This window comes from Ambystoma mexicanum, chromosome 1q, assembly GCF_040938575.1.
Source record: "Ambystoma mexicanum isolate Mex_15411 chromosome 1q, UKY_AmexF1_1, whole genome shotgun sequence".
Taxonomy (NCBI): Eukaryota; Metazoa; Chordata; class Amphibia; order Caudata; family Ambystomatidae; genus Ambystoma; species Ambystoma mexicanum.
The window spans coordinates 1549179442-1549197166 of record NC_090922.1 but is presented as its reverse complement, the minus strand read 5'-3'; the positions used below and the strand labels follow the sequence as shown (position 1 = coordinate 1549197166).

At 48.4% G+C, this 17725-nt stretch overlaps 1 pseudogene; it reads right to left on the bottom strand.

Annotated features, from left to right (window-relative positions):
- The window catches only part of LOC138551976 (zinc finger protein 268-like), a 141945-nt pseudogene extending 125125 nt beyond the window's left edge, over positions 1–16820 (bottom strand).
- Positions 16821–17725: the final 905 nt, after the last annotated feature.

The window sequence follows — 17725 nt, the reverse complement described above, 5'->3', positions numbered from 1 at the left end:
TCTATCAATCCATTGAAACTCAAATGCTGTGCAATTCTAACTAAGGGCTTTGCGGGGCCTTGCTTGCACAATGGCGGTGCTAATGCTTGCTTCCTGCCACATATAATGTTCCCCTATGCACCCCATTGCACTATGCATGCCACCACCCAATGCTTTCCCTATCAGTGTACTCAGCACCCTAACCATGCCTATAATGCAGCAGACCTCATCACTAAAGTGTGGCAAAACGACATCTATCCTGCTTCTGCTAACACTATACTACAACATGGCGGCTGCACGAAGGGTTAGTTTACTTAGGCTGTGGGAAGTGGCTCTCAGCCCAAGTTAGTTAGAAGCTGCTGTTTTTAACATTGTTCTTCTTTTATGTGATTTTGTTTTTAAAGTATCTTCTTTTTAAAATTAGGCAAACGATCTAGTCAATCGCGGGGGGGAAGCTCATTAATTGTTTACCTACCTTTACTGCCACATCACATCCTTTTGTGTGCATTAATGTATGCACTCGAAACTCTGGGCAGAGCGTAAGCCTGGTGTAGTTTCACACGGACTTCGCTTCCCAGAAGCCCGAGTGCAGGTCGCGCTTGTTGCGCGTCATCAACGCTAGACACAGCCTTTAACTGGCTCACGTCAGTGTGAAGCGCTGACACAAAGGCTGTTTAGGCCTGTTTGCGGCGTGAAACGCTGCTGGTTTCAGTACAGCGGGGTTGTATAATTATATCTTGGAAGCCAAGCTTCAGAAGATGGAGTACTCGAAAGTGAAAGTAAGTGTTAGGGAGAATTCTCTGTAAAGGCTCATTTCCCAAACCTAGTGAGTCCCCCAGCAGCTTTGCTGGATTTTTGGGGTTTATTTTTTTCTCCTGCTAAGAGTGAGACTCTTTTACTCCCACTCTTAGGCATGATTTGAGTGTGTTCCTTTGACTTTAGATATGTTTAATGGGCTATGGGGCCTTTTACTCCATAGGGCTTCATGTGTTTTTGGTATGTGTGTTACACAGCACCCTCAGTGTAGTAACACAGGGGTGTCATAGTGACCCCCAACATAGACTCCATACCATGGGACTGACTACTGTCTCCCAGGGCATGTAAAGTCACCATTGACTTTACTAGTCTTAAATTCTGAACAGAAACAGTACAAACCATCATATTGTGGACGTACTGGTTGGGGCAATTCAATTGCCCCGGGGTCTGTTGTTCGGGGGGGCACGTCTCCGTCCCCCCTGATCGAGTTTTGGCTGGTGGCAGTGGATACCACTTTTTATATTCGACCGCAAATATTTCCCTATGGGATTTTCCCATTGTTCGAGGCTACCAACTTTAATAATTAATTAATATAGCCTCGAACATACCGCTGGTTTATTTATTTAATAATAATTCACCGGTTGGTATTTTTTGCCAGAACTCAGTTCCAAAATGGCGTTTGTGTTCGCTTCTGTGACTCCAACAAAGGTCGAGCCCTTTGTTCCACTATTTTGGCGGGCTTCTCCACAGAAGCCCCCAAAGTGGTGCCACTCCTTAGGAGGGGTGGAGGGGGGTTTAGGCACCCTGGACTGCGTTGCCTTGGCAACACAAGTCACACTCTTCTCTGGTTGGCCCAGTGGTGAGCCACAGCTAGGACTGATGAATGGGGTTTTTCTGCATAAAAGCAGGGCCTTTGGGACTGGAACTTGAGAAGTCGCCACAGGACCAAAGAATCCGAAGAGGGAGAAGCTGAGCCGACCTACAACAACGACACCACCGGTGGAGCCCTGCTGAATCGCCTCACCACTTCCCGACAACAGAGAAGATCTCCAGTCCGGAGAGTCTTCTTCCTTTGACTGCTGGGGATAACCAGCCTGCCTTCTTTTCCGCCTTCCCGGATCATTTCGTGGCCGCCTTGCCTGTGCCAAGCACCCCGGCAACCGGTATACCACAGTTTACCACTACCGCGAATAAAAGGGTAGTACCTTTTAACCGGAGAATTCCGCAGCTGGTTTCTTCCCTGGCAGTGCAACGACCTTCATCTTTCCTCCACGTCGAGACCTCCTCTTCCTCTGGATGAAACACCGACTTGCACCCGCTGCCAGGAACAACTGCCCCCGGTGCAGCGTTCTCACCATTTCAGGTACTGTGTCCCACCTGGCTTCCCTTGCGACAGATTGCACGGGGTGACAGTAAATCTTCGGCTCTCTAACCTGGGTTAGCCTGGGGCATGTTAACTAACTTTCTCTGAACTGATCCAACTCTTTTTGACATTATCTACAAAGACTTTTTGGGCATAACCCCACTGTGTGATCCTGGGCACATTTCACCTTGCTCTCTCTAAGAGGGGCCTGGCAATTGAACTTCCTTGCTCTCCAGTAGACTCTGCCTATCCTGCCTAAACTGTGGTGCTGTTTAAAGTATTGGTATTATATGCTTCTACCTTTGTTTTTCCTCCCTGTTTATGAAACTTATTAGAGTGCCATCTTTAGTTAAGCGCTCACCTCTGTCTGGAAATAAGTGGTGTTAACTAAGACTTGTCTAATTAAGTAACCAGGGGTGTATATCTATAATAGTGACTGTGTGTCGAACATACTTACCTTTTTGTGCTAGTGTAATTTACAAGTGTGTCTTTAAATAAATAATTATATACTTTTACACCAAAGCTCTGGTCAGTGTTTGCCTGTGCTACTGTGTCTCTGTACCTATTGTGTATACTCTATATACTGCCTAACTCTTCTTGAGAGAAGTCTGACTGCTCAGCCACAGCTATCAGGTAAATCTGGGTGGTACAGACTGGTACCAATTGGGTTTACTGCCAACCACCTGTAGTTCTAAATCTCTTGCAGTGGTCCCTAAGGGAAATGCACAGGTTTCTGCCTAACAGTCAGTTATACAGCGACACAGCTGAGATCTTGGAACTATATGCAGGGCCATTTGCACCTTAGATGTTTAAATAAAATCCGGCAGCATGGACTGGAAAGGGATACACAGACGACATGGCAGGAGGAGGAGCGTACTATAAAGTGGCTTCACTTAATGCACGCTCAGCAGTGGCACATGCTGTTGAAGTAGGAGAACGCATCCAAGAGTTAGACCTGGAGCTGCTATGTTTGACTGAAACATGGTTTACTGAAGGGTCTCAAGCTATATTTCACAAGCTGGTACCAGAGAAGTACACTATTCAGTTTGTCAATAGAGAGGACAGGAGAGGAGGGGGCATTGCTATAATATACAAGTCATCCATTGCCATCTCACATTTGGAGAGATTGGACTGGAATGACAATACCCAGTTTGGGGAATTGTCCATCTCTGTGTCACATACTCAAGCATTAAAAGTATTGCTGGGCTAAAGACCACCTGGACCCCTACAGAATGTTCTGGAAACTTTAGATGCTCACCTTACACTAATGGGGAGCAAATATTACGACCTATTATGCATAGGAGACTGGAACATTTGCTGGAGAGGGACAATTCTCCTCCTAACCACGCTGCCCCAATGGATCTCCTAATAATCATGATCTGGAGGTCATTACTAGGGAACTCTCTCATAAGAAGGCTCACTGCTTAGATCTCCTAGCAGCAAGAGGAGGAGTCGTTCAATTCAGTGAGACCATTCCACTTCTGTGGTCGGATCACTGTCTACAATTATTTACCGTTAGGGGAACGGGACCACAGAGGGGGAAAGGACGGGAGACCCCACCAATTTGGTGTCGGAAGGCGTCGGATCTAGAAAAACTCCCTGGGGAGGAAGTTGAAAATCGATTGGCATGCCTGGACATTAATCTGGCATGTGAAGAGTTTTTCAGTAATGGGGCCGATTTGCTAAAGGAAATCTGTGATAAATAAGCACCGCTTAGACTCAAGACCACCAAAAAATCCAAATCCTGGATTAGTCCAGCATTGGGTCTGATGTGTAACCAGGTACGCCAGGCTAACAAACTTTGGAGGTCCTCCAAACTAGATAAAGATGCTGAGAAGGCGAGAGCCTGCCTAAAGGAATATAAAAATGCCCTTTTTGTGGCAAAAAAGGATTTCCTCGAAGGAGAAATCAAGCTAGCAGGTAATCAGGCTAAAGCTCTATTCGACGTAGTGACAAGGTTTAGGAACCCTAAATGTATGGCAGCACCCACCGCCGACTCACAGGAGCAGGCTAATAAGTTCAATGTTTTTTTTTTTGAACAAAGAATCGTGGACATTCAGAAGAGTATTAACAAAGTGATGATTGCGGAAGAGTGGGAAGAATCTAGAGAAGAGCTAGAAGTGGTAGAAAACCAGGAAAATGAGGAGAGTTTCTGCTTCCAGTCCATTGAGAAGGAAGCAGTACAAGCACTAATACTCCAACTAAAACCCACAAAGGACCTGGCTTTTCCTATGCCAGCATGTACTGCCATTCGGTTGGCAGCTAATCTTACCCCATTTATAACTACCTTTGTTAATAAATCCTTAACAGAGGGTTATGTCCCATGTTTACTTAAGGGAGCGTTGGTAAAACCTCTATTAAAAAAGCCCAACTTAGAGCCTATGGTGTTGAAAAACTACTGCCCAGTGGCCAACTTATGCTGGCCCACTAAAATCTTGGAAAAAATTGTCTGCAACCAATTCCAGCAGTTTCTAGACAGTAAAAACATCTTAGATGAATATCAATCGGGGTTCCGCCCAAATCATGGGACAGAGACTGCCTTATTGGCAGTCCAGGATGACTTGTTGGAAGCTGCAGACAGGGGAAGCGATACGATATTACTGATGCTCGACCTGTCGACAGCGTTCGACACAATTAATCATAAGATCATCCTTCAACGGATTGGAAAAATAGGAAGAGCTGCCAAAGTAGTGGTGGACTGGTTTGACTCCTTCTTACAGGATAGAACCCAGCAGGTGATATTGGGAGCCTTCCTTTCAGAACTAATACAACTGAGATGTGGTGTCCCCCAAGGCTCAGCGCTTTCACCTCTGATCTTTAATCTGTATATCCGACCGCTATTTCATATTCTGAGGAAACAGTCTACGATTCCACTCATATGCTGACGACACGCAGATCTACATGGAGACAGATAATCTGCCTGAGGCATTTGAAGGGATCGACCGGTGCATGCAAGAGATAAAAAAATGGATGGCATGCAACCAGCTACAGCTGAAAGGAACTTAAACAGAAGTAATATTATTTAGATCAGAGAAAAAAAACAGAAAGGAAGAAACTAATATAACACTGCAGATCCTGGGTGTAGACATTTCGTTTTCAAAGAGAGTGAAGAACCTTGGGTGTATCTGGCAAGAAAATCTGGCCAGCGAAGCCCATATAGGGGCCAAAGAAAAAGCAGTGTACTACTCCCTGCGTAGGCTTAGGAATGTACTCCCGTTTTTAGCACCTCAAGATCATTCCATGGTTGCAGGAGCTCTGGTAAACTCCCATCTCGACTATTGCAATAGTCTGATGACAGGGATTCCTGTGAAACAGATGGCGAGACTCCAGAGGGCCCAGAATGTGGCAGTCAGGCTAACTTCTCATCTAGGAAAAAGGGAACATGTTTCCACATCTTGGCGAGCACTCCATTGGAAAGGTTCAGGAAAGAACTGAAAACCTTTCTATTCAAATAACTCTAAGTATCAAGGGCATATATAGTCCATCACAGCTAGAATTCGACTTGTAGTTAACATCTGCGCCCGAATGCAGTTTCTCTGCCTGGTGCGCGTAAGAAATAAACAATAAAATAAAACAAACAAACAAAGAACTATAACCAAACTGTTTTGCTTATTCTATGTTTCCGTTCTCGATTAGGGACTGCCGGGTGCGTGGTCTGGCGCGCCACTGGACTTATCTGCACCATCGCAGTATCATCGGGGTGCTGCCTCCACAAGCCCTGGAGATGCCTCGCCTGCACTGCTGGCCCTGGCAGATGGACAAGGACAGACAGCTTGTGTTCTTTTGGGCTTCACAGTGATCCTGTGAAGAGCCAGTTTCTGCTTTTACTTGGTTGGTTCCCCCATTTTCCCTGGGCAGAGTATCTCTGTGGTGTGGCGTTGATCTAGGATGGAAGGGTCGGCGCCCAAGTCTATGGGAACTACTTTCCAGTTGTGACAGTCCATCAGACCTGTTTTATCTTGGTGGCGGACATGGCATCAATGCAGAGTGGAAGCGATATTCAGTTATTGATGCCCTGGCTGGCATGCTCAAGGACTTTAAGGGGCTACTGAACAAGTATGACATAGTATTACCCAATACCAAATCCATGTTAGCATATTGCCCTCTTTGTGCAATTTTTTTTTTTTTAATTGAGTATATTTTCTTTTGAAGCCAATTTCTTTATGATTAAATCCACTTTTTCTAGATGGGCGTTTAAAGCTTCATTAGTACAATAGATGCCATCCGGTTACAGCCACCAATTTGGATTGCCTTCTTGAACGTTCTGTATCCCGCTTCACAATGTTCCTGTGCAGTTTCGGTAGCCCGAGGAATCCTTTTGAAACTGTCATGTTTCCCTTGCTATGTACATGTGGTGTATTTGGAATTGTCTAGGTCTAAGAGATGTGTGAAGAATTAACGACCCACATCTAACTCTGTTTTGTATCTGTGCCTCTGGAGGCTACTCACCAGCACGGAACTGTACAGATTGTGAACGCCTCTGTGTGTGTGCAGATCTTGAATAGCTGAACTGCTCCTAGTGCATTTATATAAAAAGATGCCAGTGCTTTATTCACAGGCTTTTCTATGACCAGTGTGCCCTAATAAAGCATTTATTCTTGGTTAGTACCTTATTGGCCTGGACTTGTGTTCTTTGTGTTTATATAAAGATATTAGAATGCGTATATGTTTAGATCCCACGTTGCGTTGTTCTTGAAGTCAGATTAAAGCAAACCAACAGGATTTATTGTTTGAAAATCGATGTAGCAAATGGGAAAAGGTTAGCAGATAGATGTGTTGCTTAGGGAATCTCCTTATCTCGTGCTTTCAGTATAAAAAGAAAGACTTTCATCACTCAATACCCCTCACTTACCAGCTCATCTGCTGTCTGGCACTCTATTTGGGGTCTCAGTGTCTCTGTGTTATGTTTATGGAGTATACCAAACAACTCCCATCATGCAATCCTTCACTCATTGGGATCACCACATTATGCATTAAGCACGCAAGGGCAGCGGGTGTTGGCAGCCACTGGGTGTTCGCGGCACGCGCCCTGAGAATTCCTTTCACTCCATTTACACTGCTCCATGCTTCATCTACACCTATAGGTACTTTATATGTACCCATGAAGCGTGGTGAAATGAACAAAGGGGAGCTGTTTGCTATAGCCTGTGGTCGGAGTGTATGTGTGTCACTCTGAGGTGATGTTACACATTCACACTTATCCACCGCCCGCCAAAATCCCGAGATTCCCCAGTCCCGCTTACATAGCCAACGGCAGCAGCGGCGGCTTACCCGGAAGCAGGGTCTACCTACTGGTAACTTGTGGCCATTCTTGCATTGGCAGTTGCCATGGCGATTCCCCCATGCTCAGCGGTGCCACGCGAGCATTCGGGGACTGTCACGTCATGTGATCAGGAAACAGCGGCCTCACATGATCCATAAGCAGCGGAAGCACGCAAGGCAACACCCATCACTGGCTACTACACGGAACACGTGACACGCTGCTCGCGGTCACGTGACTTGCTTCACGTGACAACCCTCGTATTCAAATGGATCGAGGGAACGCGAATGCCTCGCTTCACAGCTGCTTCTTCGGAGGACTGTTTGCTGTTTTGTTTTGCTCTTGTTTTTGGCTCCTTTCACGACCATGGGACGTTTTTTGGACTTTGTCTCTGGATTACCCTTGGATTTGACGCGCTGATCACTCTCTGGTAACTGACCTCGGATTGCTCCCTGATTCTGCATTCGGATTATTTCTGGACTCTGGCTGCCACCTTGTTTCTCGACCTCGGATTGCTCTACGGACTGATTACGGATCACGTTCTTGCTTTGCCTCTGCTCAGGTGTGTTTTCAGAGTGTCCACAAAATATCATCAGCCTGCTGCTGCTGCCGGTTGTTCTGCTACTACCCTGTTCTTCAGAGCCTCCCTCCATTTATTATTAGGTAAGCCCCTGGTGCTGTCCCTTTGTTGTTTGTAGAACGCCACTGCCATTGTTTAACCATCGTTCCTTGCCTTACAGTGGTTGGGGTTCTTCCGGCGTTCCTGGTTCCAGGCCTACGACACTCTACACCTGTGGCCTCAATGATTGCATGAGTAGTGGGTTTTCTTCTGCTCGTGTGGTACTTGGGGACGGAGGTATTTTATATCTGAACAACCATCAAGACAGAACAGGTGAGCCACCGAGCCGCTCAAGTAAATGCGCAGAACCGCTGCAAATAACGCAGGTCCACATGGAACACGTCCGGTCTAAACTCCTTTCTTTATTGACCATCACTTCCCCTCCCTTGGGTCCCGCCCCCACCCTAGCCCAACTTCCACATAACGATGTGGATGAACCATATGTCGGAACATGACAACCTTCGCCCTTTTAAAATACTGAGTCGGTGCTAACCTATCTCTTCAATGAGTCTTATGGGTTTAGTCTTTGCCAGGATGGGGTGGTTTGCCCTTCGCAGTTCTGGGCTGTATGGTGGGGGGGAGGGGGTCAGTCCATAAGTCACTCAACATCAACACCTGTGACCTCTCCGCCAGAGACCTCATCTCCCCAATACAGGTCCTCTGCATCAGTCCACGTCACTTGGTCTTCACAGTCCTGTTCCTCCTCCGAAGCTTACCAGGATGACATGTCCCCCCAGGACTCTTTGAAGTGTGACACGTTCCTTCTACTTGACTGTCCTGCATCCACTGCTGTGACCATGGTGCCTTTAACCTTAGTGACTGTGAGGGGGCTGGGTGCAAAGCGAGAGTCTCTTCCTTCTCTGGGCCTGACGTACCAGCACTCTTTTGCCGTCCTTGAAATTGTGTTCTCTGGCGCCCCTCTCTTCACCGGCCGCGTTCTTCATTTTCTGCTGTTTTGCCCTCAATTTGTCATCCTCCGGTGTGTTGTTGCCCTCCTGGGGTCTCTGCAGCAGTCTTGTCGCCAATCTGCAACCAAACAAGAGGTCTGCAGGGCATTTGCCAGTGGAGCTGTGGGGGGTGAGGCGGTAGTCACAGAGGAGCTGGTACCACATTTGCTCAACAGGTTTGTGGGACAGATGCGCCACCTGCAACACTCTCTTGAGATTGCCCATGAAGCATTCGGCCATGCCATTGGCTTGGCGTCAGAGAGCCGTAATTTTCTGATCTTTGAAGCCCATGTACTGGGCGAAGTTTGCAAAGCCCAGACTGGTGAAAGTTGGGCCATTGTCTGTCTTTATGATTTGAGGGATGCAATAGGCCGTGAGTATGTGGTTCAGAGAAGGGATGACCACTGTTGCCGGCCGTGGAAGGTACGATTTGTACTTCTGGGTACCTTGATTATTCGTCAATCACTACTAAGGGTTATGTGCAGTCTTGGAGGGGTCCAAAGAAGTCGACGTCCAGCTCCTCCCATATGCCCCAGGGAGTGGTGACATCTGCAGTGGGTTTGGGTGCGGGACTGGCACTATGGCGCTGCAGATTGCGCAGTTCTTTAGGGTGTCCTCCACTTGTTTGTCCAACCCTGGAAACCAGATCTTCTGTCCCAGAAGTTTTTTTGTGGAAGCTACACCTTTATGTCCTTTGTGGGCGAGATCGACCACTTGTTGTTGCAGTGACTTGGGCAGGACGATTTAAAACCTTTCATTATTATTTGTTCTTCTGTAGTGGTGTGTTCCTCTTTACTAGCAGCATCGCTTTTACATCCCCTTGCAGGGATTCCTCAAGGTGGTTTGTTCGTTCTCTTGCAGGCTTCGGCTTTCCTTGGCTGATGCACTGGGCGAGGATGGCCAGTACAGGGTGGTTAGATTTTAGCTGGTGCATGATGTACTGCAGGTTTATGTCTGCGATTGAATGTTCTGGGACTGGCGGCACTGTGGGGCGACGGGAGAGATAGTCGAGTGGGTTCTTGTCCTGGAGGCGGAGTCCCCACTTTTCTATCCGCAGGGGCATCTGGGCCTGGGGGTTGCCAAAAATGGTGAGGCAGGCTTTGTGGTCGGTGACCACAGTTAATGCTTTTCCGAACAAGAACAGATGGAAATGTCAAGTGGCCCAGATTAACGACAGGCTTTCCTTCTCTGCTTGCAAGTATTTTTGTTCAGTTGTGGAGAGGCTGCAGCTGGCGTATGACACAACTTTCTTGATGTGGGGGCTTCTGGGGTCCTATTGTGCCAATATCTGTCCAAATCCTCGGGGCCGGCATCCTCAGTGTCTTTGGCAGAGCTGAAGTAGGCCATGTCCGAGGTCGAGGAAATGCGGGCGCGAATGTCTGTGAAAACAGTCTCACATTCGGCAGTCCAGATTAATTCCTGGCCATTCCTGGTCAGCTCTCTCAGTGGGGCACTTACTGTCACAAAGTTTTTCAGGTAGCGCGAACAGCAGCTAGCTAGCCCTAGGAATGACCCGAGGTCCGACACGTCCATTGGCTGTGGGGTGTCTCGTAGCGCCTTGACCGTCTCCGGGTCTGAGCTCATGCCTTGGTCAGAGAATATGTGGCCAAAGAATTTGAGGGTTTGCTTTCCAAATTCGCACTTGTCCTTGTTGAGCGTGACGTTGGCTGCTTCCAGGGCCCTGCACACTTCATGTAGATTATTGTTAGGCAGAATCATATGTAGTACCCTTAGGGACCACTACATACAATTAAGACCACAAGTGATTTGGTACAAGCCTGTACTACACAGTAAAGTGGTAGCGATGGCTGAGCAGCCAGACTTATCTCAAGAGCAAATGAGCAGTAATAGGAATTACACAAAGGACTACAATTACTGTGACTCAAGCAAACACTGACTCAAGGTTTCTGGTTAAAAATATAAAGTACATTTATTTTTAAACCATCTGTTCACAAAACACTTCACTTCTATTAAATAAAACCACACTCTAAATATACTACACACAACCAATTCCCCTTGTTCAAGTCAATTCAATGTAGGTACATTAGGATTTGACAGACCGGTGTTTCGAAACAAATGTGTTACCGTGGGTTCTTACGCAATCACTTTTTGACAGTAATGACAGTTCGGTCTTACAAAAGAAAACCGTACCCGCGGGAAGAAATGTAACCGTAGTCAAACACACTTAAGACATAGAATTAAAACAAGGGAATAATGGATACAAATCATAGGCAATACTTTTGTCAAGGCAATAGAATCAAAGGACGTGTTCTAAGAGGCAGATAAAAGTCAATAGGCCTGCGCCAGTGTCAAATGGAGCAGGGCTCTGTTGTCGAGGATCACAAGGGGAGAACAGTTCAAGATTAATGTTGCCAGGAGTACTGGATATTGTCAAAGGGAGGCAAAAGTTATAAGACGGAAGAAAGAAAGGACAAACCTTCGGAGAGGAAAAGGGTTCACCCAGATTCCTCAAGGTCGGACGGAGAGAACGACCAAATGGACACAGTACCTTATTCGGATGAAGAAAGCTGGTGCTACAGCAGTTGTTCCTGGTAGTTCCTGCAGACTCACGGTTCCTGAAGCTTCAGTCGTGGGGACAAGACGGAGGACGTCTGGAGCGATCTGCACTACCCAGGGATGAAGCCAGCAGCAGCAAAGCAACGATGAATAAAAGGTGCGCTCCTTAAAAACAGGAGAAGGCTCTTCTGATGGCTATCCGGACCACTACAGCTCAGTGCAGTGATTTCGACCCAGAAGAGGATTCTTTGGCTGTAGAAGGTGAGCTGGTTGATCCCACCAGGCTCAAGGGAAGGAGACTCCGGACTGGATCTCCTCTGTCGTTGAAGGGTAGATAGCTCAGGACTGCAGCAGGGCTTCACCGGGATCCAGGAGTTGCAGCAGCCGTCTTCTTGTCCACTTCTCTTCGGTTCTTGTAGTTCCAGTGGCAACTCAGACTTCCAGCCCAAGAGTCCTGCCTTTTATGCCAAACTCCCCCATTCACACAGCCTGGCTGTCAATCACACAGCAGGGGGGTTTTCCAGCCCAGACAACCACTTCAGCCAATGGACACAAAGTGCGACTTGGGTCTGAGACCCTGTGCAGGGGGTTACTAAACCCCTCCCTCACATTCAGCCCACCTAGACAGTCAGACGCCAAAGGAGGGCATCTTCGCAAAAGCCCGCCAAAGGACGGAGAACAAGGAAACCAAACTTGGTTTGGCGCGAAAAGCAAACAACAAGAAAGACCTTTCCAACACGAAATGGCGAAAAACCACTTTGGGACCCAAAATAAAAATTATATGGGGTAGCGGGTTTTATGTTCACGTCTGTCACCACAGCCAGAACTCTAACACGGGGATCCATGTAAAAATGATAGTTACCACTCCCACCAGCCATGTCGAGTCGGGAAGGGGGACACAAAGTGCCCCTTGAGGTACAGAAGGACAGGGGAAAGATATTCCCCTCCAGTACTCCATGGTAAGATGGTTTGTACTGGATCTGTATTTTAAAAGGACTAGTAAAGACAATGGTGACTTTACAGGTTTCTGGGGACAGTAGTCATCCCCAGAAATGGAGTTCACAAGGGAAGTCTAAAATACATCCCTGTGTCACTGCACTAAAGGTGCTGTGTGACACACAAGTAAAAAGATGATGCCTATGGAGTTGGTGACACTCCATAGCCATTGAGCACAAAAAGTACAACATACACAAAAATACACTGTAAGAGTGGGAAAAAAAGGTTCACACTCTTACCAGGTAGAAAAAAATAAACCCCAGAAATCCAGCAAAGCTGCTGAGGGACTCACTAGGTAAGGGAAATTAGCCATAAATGAGAATTCTCCCTAACAATTATCATTGTGCTCCTTGGTTGATTTCCCGAATACCAGAATGTCATCGCTGTAGTTCAGACACCCAGGAACGTGTTTGATCACCTGGTGGATCTCCTTCTGGAAGATTTTTTGCTGAAAACGATATGCCGAAGTTCAGTCGTTTGTAGCGGTAGAGCCACATGTGGGTTACACAAGTGGTAATTGTTTGGGACTCCCGTGCCAGCTCCATCTGATGGTAGGCCGAACTTCGAGAATATGGTGGCACCATTGAGGAGGTGGATCCTGTCCATTATTCGCGGTGTCTGGTGTCGCTCTCGTTGTATTGCCATGTTAGGGCGGCACATGTCTATGCACAAACAAAAGGAACACTCTGCTGATTTCTTAGGTACTGGTCCAATCGGGGAAACCCATGGGGTGGGCCCCCCAACCTCAATGATGTGGAGTTCTAGCAGGCGTCTCAGTTCTTCTTCTACTTGCCTTTGAATTGTTATCGGAATGCCCCTGTACTGCTGGGCATCTGGCTTGACCTCTGGATCAATGTGGAGTCTCACTTTGCAGCTGCGCAGTTTGCCAAGGCCTTTGAAGAGATTTGGGTAGGATTTTGTGACGTCTCCCTCAGGGGCCATATATTTGTGTGCCATCATTTTGTACAGGATATGGACAAGTCCCATGTCGATGACCGTCCTGAAACTCAAGATACACCTGCTGTTTGAATCTGTGGAGAGGACATGTAGTTGTATTTTGACTGTGCGCAATATGTGTGCACAGACCATTGTAAAAGTGCCTGTGCATGGCAAAGGTGTGTTGGAGCTGTAAGGAAAAATGTTGACTTGCAAGGGCCGCAGTTCCGGCTGGTGAAGCATGCAGTTGTAGGCCTCCTTGCTCAGGACATTGACGGTTACACCCTTGTCAATGAGGAATTCTGTTGGTGTGTTCTGTACTTGGAGTGTTAGGATGGGGGTGTGTTCCTTCGCTGTCTCATTTCCGAGTGCCCACACTTATCCTTTCCTCCTTTGACTGTCGTGTGAAGAGGAGGAATCGCTCCCTGACTGTGACCATTTCTCCATGTAGCGGATGCTGCTGCAGGGTCTGTTTCAGGTTCTCCTGTCCGGGGACCGGAACGATCTTCTGGGGTTTGGTGGCTGTTCTCGCCCTTCGCTGGGCGATATCTTCTGCGCTCGTGGCTCGCTCTCCTGTCGTCTGGTTGGGGAGCAGGTTGGTGTCTGCTGATCTTCAGGGAGGGTGTTGGGGCAGGCAGTATTGGGGCATTTCTGCATACTGCTCTAAAGTGGACATAACTCTTGCATGCTGCGCACTTCTGGACGATTGCTGGGCACGTGCCTTCATGGGGGAATTCATAGCTGTACTGGTAGTACAGTTCTGTTGGCTGTGTGGGTTTGTCACGCTGAGCTGGATTCAATTTCCTGACACTCTCCTAATCTCTGGTATCTGATCATATTTTTCCTGTCCTATGCCAATAACCTGCTGCGTGACTGCCGAGTCGGTGCTAGCCATCGCTAGTATTTCATCCAGGGTCCTCTGTTTCTGGAGCAACTTCCTTTTGAACTCAGCAGCTTCACACCCCACAATGACCTGGGAGCGCAAAGCTTTGGTATTCGAATATCGATGGAAGGCCCAGTGCTTCATGCGGGTTCGCAGTCTCATAACATAGTTGTCCATGGTTTCCCCTTTTCTTGCATGGTTGTGTGAAAGATGTGTGTTGCAGTCTACGTTGATGTGTGGGGGCAAAATAGGTGTCAAGTGCCTCTCAGATCACTTGGTACGTTGCTTTTTCCTCGTTATCCAGTTCATAGAGTATGTCTCTCACAGCAGTCCCCACTGCCGTCAGGATGTTCTTTTTTCTCTCTTCGTCCATGGGGTCCATTGCCCCCACGTACACTTTGAAGTCCTTCATCCATCTGACCCACCGGGGTCCTAGGTTGTCTGTGTCTCTGAGATCTGATGCCTATGGCAGTTGCCACTGGTTAGTCTCACCTTGGCCATGTGGGATGGCTTCTGAAAGCCGTGTTGGCACAGTGCTGGGGTGTCTTCCTCCAACATTCTCCTTTATCATGTTGCTCTTTTTGCAGGCAGAAGACTGGCTTGTGCTGGTAGCAGTGTGTGCTTGCTGTCCGCAGAGACCTTTCTTGGCTGGCTGCACGTGGGGTGGGCCACACCACACCCAACTTCTATGTGCAGGGTGTTCCTGTATCACACACCATTCTTGGAGGGATTGGGCCTTCTCCGTATGCTGGTAGCAAGTGCGGCCACCAGGAGGCCTTTGCAGCCTGTGTGCGCCCTCTCCTTAGGGTGAAGTCACCACTGTAGTTCCCGGACCTGTGTGAGCAAAGGAGGGAGGCTACGCCTCCTGCTGTCGTGCCGAGCGAAATTAGAATGCTCAGAGGGACCGGTCTGGGTCCTCCTCCTCGTCGTCATTGTCGCAGTGTATGTGCCTCCCTTGGGTCCCGCCCCCACCCTAGCCCAACGTCCACAGACCGATGTCGGAACATGACACCTGATATATAATAATTGCATGTCCTGAAGCCGTCAGGATGCTGTGAGATGTGGACTTCCTCCGTATTACTAATGGATAAAAAGATTTAAGGCGAGCTGTTCACCATTTCCAATGTGGGTAAAGGAATCTCATAATTTTGAAAATAGTGGCCCACTGTGTTTCACTGTCTTAAACAGAATTGTGGTCCAAATGGCGGGCTGCATCTTGTTTGTAAAAAGAGCAGAGTAAGGGAAGAGGTGACAGGCAGGGCAGGCGACAAGCTGTCTCATAAGCAAAGCACAATGTGTGCAGAGAGACAGACACATATCACAGCAGTTACTTACCCTTTGTAGTCTGTGATCCTGACTTTTTCTGAACATGAGGACACACCAATAAAGTGTTCAGGTCTGTGGAAAGCAAAATTATCATATGATTAATCTACAATAAGAATGATCTGAATTAAATACTCGAAGCATTCATATGACATTCAGAGAAAATATATAATCTAAATCCCTAAAGAGGAAGCCCCCTCATCACATGCACGGGAGAGAGGCCTGGCGGAGGTTCCCACCCCCATCACATGCACGGGACGGAGCCCTGACAGGATGTTCGTGTGGGAGCAGTAGCGCCAGGGCGACATCTCTCCTGAAACGAGAAGAGTGTGGGCTCTGCCTGTCCCTCACCCAGTGCTTTAAGTGGGCTGGGGCCTGCCTGGGCTTAGTCCCGCAGTCTCCAAAAAGTGAGGCCGAGCCGGGGCCCTCCAGGCCCAACACTTGACGGCCAGTCATTGTTATTTCATCTGCATAAACAGAACAGAGCTGAGAACGGACGGAGAAAACAACTTTGGCGTATCAGTGGCACCCAAGCGCACACACCACCTCTGCCCCGCTTCTCCCCTGCTCCCACCCTCTCTTCTTCACACGGTCATAACCGTCTCTTATTTCTTACACAATGCCCCCTGCGAGAGGACATGAGGGGTGGGAGGATACGAGAGCCCCCGGTAGTGCGCTTTCGTAGCCAATCTCCCACCTGTCACCTTACCCTGTCAGCGGCCCACCCACGTGCAGGCGCTGGGCTCTGCAACCATGCCCTGGCAGCATTGGGCAATGGCAGTAGTATACAAACTTTTTCATGTCAAGCCCCCTGAGTAGCCCCCCTCCCCGAATGCAAGGACTGCTTGCATTTTATATTAAAAGCAGTCAACTTTCTCTCTTTTTAAAAAGCCTCACCCTCAACAGTGCAATGAAATGATGTGCCCAGGATCACAGGTTTTGGGTGTAGCAGCAGTGTTGCAGTATGCGCTTAGTTATGTAGAGGAGACCACCCCTGTTCACGCCACGCCCCCAAATGAGCCCCCCTCAATACCCCACTTAAAGCACTGCCCTCACCTGCAGTCAATTATCATCCCATAATCACTGCCTCGTCCCCTGTGAAGCGCCTCCCACTGCAATATTCAGCTTTTGGGGTATAAATGAGGGGGAGGCGGGGGAGGGGTCACCTGCAAGAGCGCGTCCACCATCAGCAGGGCCTCGCGGGGAAGGAGGAAGGGGGGGAGGGGGGGGGTTTGCAGAGTTGCCAGCCCGGGACGCAGAGCCGAGGAACAGACCTGTGCATCACGGAGATATTTATCTCCTGCACATGCGCAGTGACGAGACATCATCTCCTGGATATACGCAATGACGAGAGACGGCTCTCCAGCACATGCGTAGTGGCGAGACATTATTTCCTACACATGCGCAGTAAAGAAGGCCGGTTCTCCTGCACATGCGCAGAGACGAGAGACGGCTCACCTGTACATGCATAGAGACGCCCCGTCATCTCTTACACATGCGCAGTAACGAAGGCCGAATCTACTGCACATGCGTAGTGACAAGACACTGACCTCGTGCATATGCGCAGTGATAATATACTGATCTCCTACACATGCGCAGTAACGAAGTCCGGCTCTCCTGCACCTGCGCATTGACGAGACGGCTTCTGAGAGTAGAGGCAGGAAGGGGTGACAGAAGGAGGATGCGCATTGCCAAGATACGGACCCGCAGCCCACGCGAAGAAAAGAGCGCGCTGAGAGGCGCATGCGCACTGCCTGCCGCCGTAGCCAATCAGGTGGCCAATATGACTGGACCCGGAAACGGCGCGAAATGTTCCTGCCCACTGCCTGCACCACTAGAATAATAGTGCTTTCAATCCATGCCATTATTATTATTACGGCGGCGGTGCCACGTTCATTTTGCTTACCATAGCTTTCAATTAATGCTATGGTAACCAAACTGAAGGCTACAACGACCGAGTTTACCTTTTTGACAGGTGGTGGGGCGTGTGGGTGGAGCCGTGTGCAAATGGGCGGAGTCTTGTGTGGCTGTGGGCAATTGGCGACGAGGAGTTGTTTTCATGGAGAGAGCCCCCGGGCACAGCGTGAGGACTGTGATACATGAAATGTACATTGATGCCGTATATCACCAGAAGCTGTGATAATGC